The following is an 8,576-nucleotide window of genomic DNA, read 5'->3' as shown; positions in this document are numbered from 1 at the left end:
CATTGCGCCATTACACAGACAGCTTAATTCGTCCCCAACATCCAACTGAATGTAGCACCAGACACAGAGCTCCAGTTGCCCACACATACATTGCAGGTATCAAGCCTGACATACCTACTAGCCAGGTAACCTATCAAGTTGCAATCTACTTCTGAAACTTTGCATAGCCTGCCCTGAGGAAGGGGTGAGGGCCAAGGGGACCCAGATGTTTTGATCATGCTCATTATCATTCATTGATAAAAGTCCTGTTTCATTGAAAGTCAAATGTATTTGCATTTTCCAGGGTGATTGACTTTTCTACACACTTATACTTGCCAGAAATATATCTTAACCCACTCTTTCATCCACCCGTGCAACAACAATCCACCCACTCATCCATCCACCAGTACAAGCGTATTTTCTCACGTATCCATCCTCCTATATAGCCATTTTCAACAATTTATCTAACTATTCAGCTACCATACAACTATTTCCACCCACTTTTTTACATAGTCCACCAAATGTATACACCTATACAACCATATTCACACTCTCGCCTATTGACTCATACTTACCAAAACGGCCAGGCCTATTGGCATTGTCAATGCTTTCTTTCTTCTTAATTCTTAATTTCAAGGATATATGTTATCTTGCAAGACAGGGCCGATATTGTTTATTATAAATTATTTTATAAGCCAGGGATATAGTACTTTAGGAAATACTGTACGTTGTGATGCTTTTATTGAAGAGTTAGAGCCTGCAGCAGAGTGTTTATGGTGTAGGTGGGGCCCACCACACAAGTTAGTGGTTCAAAGCCTGAGGTGAGTGCCGGTAATGAGAGTGACAGTCACCTATCATACAATAGAGCACAATGGTAAACTACTACAGCGTGTGCAGGGGAAAAAGGTCAGCCTTACCTGGGGCTTCTTGTGACACAGCATGTTCATGTCTCCTTGACCAGTGCCCAGTGGGTAAACATCACGAATGAAAGCTTCAAATGCAGACTTTGTAGGTAGTTAGAAGCTCCTTTCGAAGCTTGTTAATTGGCTACAGTGCTGGAATCTGTGAAAAGAACAAAAGAGTAGCATTCAACCTATTCTTCTACGTTGGTTACATTTTTTTGAAGTTGAAAAATATCACGGTTGTCGTTTCTAAACTTAAAAAGATACAAACAAGGATGGCTGCCATAGTCAAGGGAAAAGGGTACTACATGCAGTCCATTCTCCCTTTCCATGGCGCCAATTGCTCCAGTTGCTAGCGAGGGGTAAGTGGAGCAGGGATTGGGATGGTGTGAGGGTGAGATCGTGGACAGGGAGATGGATTTTGAGGGCGAGGGAGAGGTGGTGCTGGAGAACCTACCTGCTACCCTGCTGGGAAGATGGCAGCCTTCAGCTTCTGAGGAAAGTCAGAACAGGGTCATTACCATGCAGTAAAGCCCCCTTTCCGAGCTTCATGATTGGCTGGGATGAGTGGTTCTAATCATTATTTGTGTTTGTGCAACTTCACAGAAAATTTTCCTTTGTGGTCAACCTCCCATGTGATCACTGATGAATGCCAACAAGTTCAACAAGGGTAGTGTCCCATGAATAGAGAACGAGGCCAACAACGAGAAGCGGCATTTCGTCAACGTCAAGAACATCGCCAATTGCTCGGAAATGGCCATACAAAGGATTACATCTTTTCTGAGCCCTAGAACATCCAGAGTGGCTGTCAAGAATGCCCAGGCAACAGTTATCCTCTCAACTTGGAGTGCCACAGGGATCGTGTCTATCGCCACTGCTATTTAATATCTATGTAAAGCCGCTTCCTGGCCTTCTTGACACCTTGAGTATCAAATATGCCAATTATGCAGATGATACTCAGGTATTGTTTGAACTCACAGGGTCACACACAGTAGATACCAAAGCCGTGAACAGAATTTACTCAGTATTCCAGACCTGGATGTCTTGTAATTCTTTGGCCCTGAATAATGAAAAGACAGAGCTTCTCATTATTGCCTCTGGTCCTCGGCTCAAAAAGCTTGACCCACTGTTCTCGCACTTTTCCACTGCAAGCTGTCTAATTCCAGTAAGCAAATCCATAAAAACTTTGGGCATCATGTTTGATCAACAACTGTCCATGAAAAAAACATGTCTCCCAAATCTGTGCCTCATGTGTTTATGTGGTGAAACTACTCCATCAAGTCAGACCCTTTCTTTCTCTGAAGAACAGATCTTTGGTGGCTACGGCACTAGTAAATTCTTGGTTGGACTATTGCAATAGCTTGCTCGCAGGCAGCCTGACACGCCAATTTGCAACGATTGCAAACCACTCAGAATGGCGCTTTTCGGGTCATTTATGGTGTTAGTAAACGGGATCACTGTTCCTCTTTCAGAAGAAAACTTCACTGGCTACCTGTCAAGCAAAGAATTAAACACAACATTCTTTCACTTCACTACAAATACCAGAACCAGGCTGCCCCTTAGTATCTAATCGGCAGAATCTCCTGTAAACCACCTGCCCAGATCTTACGTTCCAACACGAACCATGCCTTGACCCAACCACGATTTCGGCTAGAAAAAATTCAGGGAAACAAGCTTTGAAATACATGCTGCACCTTGGGAATGGAATGCTTTCCTCACCTCTCCCAGCCCCCCCCCCCCCCCCCCGCCCCCACCATGTTAAAAGCTCAACTACCTGGCAACCTTCAAAAGGTCGATACAAATTCTCCTCTTTTCAATAGATTAGTTCTACCCTGTCTTCTCCCTCTTTCTTCTATGCTCTCTATGGCCCCTGGGCGTGTAGCGCTCTACAAAAACAAAAATAAATAAATCATTTCTTCAATTAGTGGCAGAGCCAATAATGATTTGCATATGGTTGGCCACCTAAAAGTGATCGAATGGAAGCTGCCTAATGGAAATTTTAGGGGTTATGATTGATTGATAGATTTCCCACTAGCCATCCGGCTTTAGTTATAAAGATAATGTTACACTTTTGCTCATGTGTCAGGGCTTTTCAGCTCGTGTCCTGTTAGCGCTCACCAGTTGCACCACTGCGTGAACAAAAATAAAGCGACGTGTGGCCTTTTTTTCCTTTGCAGAGGCTAAAGCAACAAAGGTTTGCAGTTCGAGTCATTTACGCCGTCAGCTTTTTGCAGTCTTTGTGTTGTTAATCACTTCCGCGCCATTGCTTGCCCCTCCAGCCCTCTGAATGTGCTTTGCGATCAGAAGCTATTGAACACGTGACGGAGTCATGTAACCTGGGGCGACAGCACGCGGTGGAGAATTCTAGGCGCGTCCTGGTAAACCCACAGACCCGCTAGTTAATGCATGGCAGGACAATGGGAAAAGGCAGAGAAACGTGATAAAACATGATGGAAACCAGCTTTGCGCACAAAGGCATTCATTACAATATCTCGCTGTCTGCTCCTTTCAAAGTAGCTGAGGAGTGACTTGCAAACCTGATCCCCTAGACCAGTCAGAAGCCCGAGACCACCCACCGCCCAGTCTGAGGCTCGGTGGTGGGTCTACTCATATAAATGGCGTTTCCCTCTCATTCCTTGTAGCACACTGCTTGGTTTTTTCCACAGGTTGCACACACGCAGCCAAACCTTCAATCAACAGCGTGGCACTCTACGTGACTGTCTGCCTTCACAGTAAACAGTTTGTGATTTTCTAGGAACTTCCAACAGACCCCTCTCCAGGGGCACAGAAGTGGCTAGAAAGAAGCATACAACACCTTCTAAAACCCACCTAATAAATACATCAATAGTGATGCGGTCCTTCAAGGTTTTACAAATCGCTATTTTATGTATGCTGTTTGTCCCGTTACGTACTTTACTCGTCATATTAATATTTGTCTGGGAACGGTATAACGACCTGCTTCTGCCTCGTGACGCTGCACAATTGACTTTGTCTTCAGATTGGTTTATTTGTGCAGTTCCAATTGAGACGGGTGTGGTCACGCAGGGGTACATCCACCGGCCCATCCACACCCAGGACACCAACGGTCTCAGCTAGAACATTCCATGGCAACATTCCATACAGTCCCGACGCTTCACGCGTCAGCACACATGCAGACTACAAACGGGTGAGTGGCAAAGCTGCTGCAACACGGTCACACGTTGTGTCCCCCTGTCTCCTCGTAGTAAATTAACTCTTACTGCCCTCTTTCTTTTTCAGAGCCCTAAGCAAAGGTGGCATAACAAAATGCAGACCGAAATCTGTTCTGAGAATTGTAATGTCAGAACGGTACCGATGGGAAGCATTGCATGTGTGGAGCAATGCAAACGATGCCCGGTACAAAACTAAGGCATGCATAAAGTAGATAGCCAATGGGATACTGTGCCTAGATTTCCACAATTGTTTACTTTCACTGCTAATTTGATGACTGCTATTATCATCAGTGTTGTTCATTATATGTTGGCTGTGCGGCTCCAGATGCAGAAGAATTTGCGAGACAGTGTGCGGGGGTCTCATTTCTGGCATCCAGCATGTCGGCAGAATCAAATGCAAATACATGTCATGTGAAATATGCATGGACAATGGGTGCAAACATCATGGGTGGTCAGGAAGGCGAAATCTGGGTGGATAAAATGTGGATAAAGAGTGTGATACACTGCACAAGAGGCAGTTTTAAGAATGAAGTGAGAGACATTGAGCTTTGTGTTGTGACTGCCATGTGTAAGCCTATATACATTGTAGCCTCCTCAGAGTGCCAACTAGAAGATTTAACATGTTTCTGAGCTTTGACTGTGACATGCTTTTCTCCTATGCTGACATGACATTATACTATGTTACCTATCCTAGGCTCTGAATGTGAGCTTGTACATGCTCCTGTTAAGGGAACCGCGCTTTATTAATAGCAAGCACATTGTTCTGCCCTGCGATAGTGGTTAGTTTCGGGACAGTTTTGTTAGAGCCTGTGGATTTAGGATGAACTTCGAAAGATGTATTCCTGTGTTCAGATGGCTCGATCCAGTTTTTTGACCCTGGAAAATTGAATGTTCCCCTGATCACCACTTTGAAATAATCTCAGTCAATGTTATTTGATGTGCCCTCAGCCATGTTGATTTCCGCCGGGTTGATTTGTATGGAGCGTCCAAGCTCAGCCTGCTCTATTTTGGGGAGCAAGTTTCAGAATGACCCCTCCTGGGACAGTGGTACGAAATTAGCTATTCCATCTCTAAATATGAATCCATTCCTCTCTTAGTGACTATATGGGCTAATTTTCTCAACTCCTGCGACCCAGAATCAAAGCCTGTGTATCATTTTGTGAGGATGCTTTGCAAGAGTTCAGAGCTAGGGTGGATCACAGGACGCCTTAAGGGGGAGGGCCATGCGATCATTGTTCTTCAGGATCTGGAGGACCCCTTCTTATTAGGCGTCCGAGTCCTTTGTCGGTAATCTCCAGTGGGCGCCCAGAAGAACAACAATCTCCGGTGTGAAATAACACCGGTACTTCTGAGGTTGTATAGTTCTGCTATAAACTTGTTGACTTCCATGCCCTGTGATCTGCTCCCTGACAACTCGATGGTAAGAGGGGCATGGGAGAAAGACACTGAAACTGCTGGGGCTTCTCCTATATGAACAGTATCATCTCAATCCTGAGTTCAATTAAAACTCTGTGCGCATTTTCAAACTCAGCAGGCCAGGTTGGGAGAGTCTCCCAGCACCCTAGCACATCCACCTTTCGCCAGGCATTGTAAAAAGGGCACTCACAAAGACTGATGACTGATTCCCCCCTAGATCTATATATCTGAAATCCTGTGCAGAGCCCACAGCTGGTGGGCAATGTGTCTCATATGCTGGTCCAATGGGGTCTTTATAGAGCTTGTCTCCTGCTTCTCCGCCTTCAATCTATGGGGCCCTGCTGTCGTCCTAGCGCAGGCACCATTTTCTCCCTGTGATGTGTCCTGTGTGGGGTGCCACTTCCAATGCAACCTCTATCAATCTGCACAGCCTGGGGTTGGGTGGGACTGCTCCTGCATTGTTCCTCTCATTAAGTCCAGTAGTAATAATCCACTTCAGACAGTGCACAAAAGCAGGGAAGGTGGCAGCGTTCGGGAGCCTCATAAAAAAGTTACTTGCTTGTACGCCATCTTGGTTCCACGCTCTTTGTTTTTCTTTGAGCGCCTGCTGTTAGATATTTGGCTTTTGCCCTTCAAATGAGCCTCCTTCAGAAAACCGCCGTGAAGTTCATCATTTTAAAACATATTTCTTAATGGCTGATTACTCAGTCAGATATATTGGGGAAGGTACATTCTTTTATGACAAGAGTTTGCACCCACTGATGCCAAGACCTGGTCCAGATTTTGACTACAATCGTCCCGCAATTGTACTCATTAACAATAGAAGAATTAAGCCTCCTCGTGGTGGATGCTGCAGAATCGATGAGATTTCATATAAGACTCTCAGCTTCCATTTGCTACCACAAAAGCCATTTTGGTAATGATGGAATAAGTAGACATTTGATGGCTGACTAGAAGGATCCAATCAGTTATTTCTGTAGTCTATTGAGAAGCCCAGCTGGCGCTTATGGGTGAATTCTGAGCAATTCCACTGGAGGTATGACAGCCTTATGTGCTGAGGTGGGGTGTGGCTCTTTCACACATCTACAGGACTAATGCCTGGAAGAAAGCTTGTGCTTATGTGTTCTGCTATTGCTAGATGTGGGAGGGAGGTGTTCCTGAGAGTTTTCCTTTAATATGCTTTCAGCAGGTCTGATGGGAGCATACTTTTCATTCTGTGGGATTTTTCACAACATTTAATATTTTCACAAGTACCATCGAGTATGGTGTGGATTGTTTTCGGTCAACAGGTTTGTAACTAAAGGCACCACACTCTGATAAGGGGATGTTCCAGCCCCTGCAGGGGGTGTCCCTCGTGACTGAGCGGAAGGGGGAGTCTCCTCTGGCTGCCTCCCCTCCCCTCGTGGCTAGGCGGGTTACTCCCCCTTCTGATCAGTCACGAGTGAGGGTGGGCCGTCCACAGGGCGGGCATTTCCGGCCAGTCATGGGAACTGCCTACAAATACAGAGGAGGACTGGAGAACAGCCTCGTTCCAGTCCTCCTCCGTCGAATTACCCACCCACCTGCACCCAAGGTAGGTTAGGGAGCACAGTTTGGATGAACTAGGGTGTGAGTTACCAGGCAGGAAAAGACAGGGAGGGTTGAATATAGGTTGAGAGGAGGATCAAGCTGTAAGTGGTGGTGTTGTAAATGTTTCAATGGTTGGCTTTCTTAGTTGGGTATTCATTGATCCAGTTTTTCCTGCAGAGACTGAGATGTGAGTGGGGGTAAAGGGAAATTGTTTCAAGGGATTGCTTGCTTCAAATTGTATTAAGTTTTACATTTTCATAGGAGGACAAAGGAAAGTGGGTTCAATTTCTGGCTTCATTCTGTATAATTCCACATTTTTAGCAGAGAGCAGGGTGTCAATAGGGAAAAGGTTTCAAAGATTTGCAGACTCCAATTTGTATGAATTTTTTGTTTCAGCGGACATCAAGGTGTAAGTGTGTGCAAAGGACAATATTTTTGCTTCATGGTGTATAGTTGTTCCAATTTTTAGCAGAGACCTGGGTGTGCATCAGGGAAAAGGTTTATAATGCTTGCATGCTTCAATTTGTATTATTTTAAATTTTCAGCAGAGATCGAGGTGTGAGTGTGAAGGGAATTGTGTGAAATTCCTGGCCTTATTTTGTACTAATTGTTCCATTTCTGTCACAGGCGGAGTTAGGGGAAGTCCTAGTCGGGGAGGAGTATGCCGTGGCTTGAACCGTGGGCAGTTTCCTGATGGCCGTACTCGAGCCAAAGTCGGACGACGGGCATTGGATCCCTATGGACACTGGAGACTCCTCACCTTCATGTGCAGTGGCCCGAGGGAGAAGCACTCTGTGCACCAATGTGGAGCAAATGTCTGGTGCCTTGAGACATTCATGGAGGAAGCAAGGGGACACCGGAACATTCAGAAGTTTTGCCCCACATTTTGGGAGCTAGGTGTTTTGTGGTTTAGATGGTCATGAACCATGATGCTTTAGGGCTGGGACTGTCCGCTTTGTGTTGTATGCTCTAATAAACTGTGATCTGTGTTTCCAAAAATTCTTGTCGGACTATTATTCACTGGGTACTCAGGTTTTGTTTCCCAAGGTAGGTCATCCTCACACGACAAGGGGGGGGCACCAATGGGGGCTGACACCGCTATGTCATAACATAAATTAGGACTGGGAGGAGGGTGGAATGCCTTTATCTCTTGCCACTCATGCTCTTTCACTCTTCCTCACCAGGGCCTGGCACCCACCATTGATATTGGTTTGTTTATAGTGAATCTCTGGGGACCTGATCAATGTACTGGACATTGTGAGAGAAGTGGACTTTTTGTGGGCTTTCCCTTTTAGTGAGTAAGGATTAGGATTGTTTGGGGATTTTGCCTGGTATGGACACAACTCATTTATGTAAGGACTAGGACCAGGAATGAAAATTTGGAGTAATGATTTTTGCTGGTAAGTCATCACGGCATTCACTCAGTTCATTGCAGATAAGACTCTCTTGTAACTAAACTCTACAAAATATTTTTGCAAAATTGTGCTTAGAGAAGTTCTTTGGTCAAGTGCTTTATGCA

At 45.3% G+C, this 8,576-nt stretch overlaps 1 long non-coding RNA gene across 1 annotated transcript; it reads left to right on the top strand.

Moving 5' to 3' along the window:
* Positions 1 to 7,016: 7,016 nt before the first annotated feature.
* Positions 7,017 to 8,056, top strand: LOC138498639 (uncharacterized). Its single transcript, XR_011278801.1, has 2 exons — positions 7,017 to 7,061; positions 7,685 to 8,056. It is a non-coding gene; the product is annotated as an uncharacterized lncRNA (long non-coding RNA).
* The last annotated feature ends 520 nt before the right edge of the window (positions 8,057 to 8,576 follow it).

Source organism: Ambystoma mexicanum, chromosome 5q (assembly GCF_040938575.1).
Source record: "Ambystoma mexicanum isolate Mex_15411 chromosome 5q, UKY_AmexF1_1, whole genome shotgun sequence".
Lineage (NCBI taxonomy): Eukaryota > Metazoa > Chordata > Amphibia > Caudata > Ambystomatidae > Ambystoma > Ambystoma mexicanum.
Note: the sequence above shows the minus strand (reverse complement) of the source record. Positions and strands in the feature narration are given on the sequence as shown.